This window comes from Pygoscelis adeliae, unplaced genomic scaffold (assembly GCF_000699105.1).
Source record: "Pygoscelis adeliae isolate BGI_AS28 unplaced genomic scaffold, ASM69910v1 Scaffold950, whole genome shotgun sequence".
In the NCBI taxonomy this organism is placed as follows: domain Eukaryota; kingdom Metazoa; phylum Chordata; class Aves; order Sphenisciformes; family Spheniscidae; genus Pygoscelis; species Pygoscelis adeliae.
In genome coordinates, this window is record NW_008823911.1 from 59,578 (window position 1) to 60,423 (window position 846).

The window sequence follows — 846 nt, forward strand, 5'->3', positions numbered from 1 at the left end:
CACGGCCCAGCGACACCCGGGGACCTGGGGACGAGGCCCCGAGCAGGGACAAGCGCCCCAAAGACAGGGGGACAGCACCCCGATGACCCGGGGACAGGGCCCCAGTGACCCGGAGACAGCGCCCCAAAGACCCGGGGACAAGGCTGAGCAGGGACAGTGCCCCAAACACCCGGGGAAGAGGCCCCAAAGAGCCGGGGACAAGGCCCCGAGCAAGGACAGCGCCCAAAGATGCGGGGACAGCACCCCGGTGACCGGGGGACAGCACCCCAGTGAGCTGGGGACAAGGCCCTGATGACCCAGGGACAAGGCCCCGAGCAGGGGCAGCGCCCCAAAGACCCGGGGCCAGCACCTTAACGACCCGGGGACAAGGCCCCAAAGACCTGGGGCCGAGGCTGAGCAGGGACAGCGCCCCAGTGAACCGGGGACGAGGCCCTGAGCGGGGACAGCACCCCAAAGACCTGGGGACAAGGCCCCAGTGACCCAGTTCAGTGTTCCAGTGACCCAGGGACAGCGCCCGACCACGGACAGCACCCGGTGACCCAGGACGGTGACCCGGTGCAGGACAGCACCCTGGTCAGGGACAGTGCTCCAGTGTCCTGGGGACAGTACCTGGTGACACTTGAGCACTGTCCTGCTGGGAGCTGGCCCCCCAGGCAAGCTCCGTGCCCCAACGACCAGGGGACAGCATCCCACCAGGGACAGTGTCCCACCAGGGACAGCACCCCGACACTGGGACAGGGCCCCGACCACGGACAGCGCCCCAAGGGCCCCTTGGCAACACCTTATAGACCCGGGGACACCGCCCCAGGGACCCCAGGACAGCACCCCATGGACCTGGGGACAGTG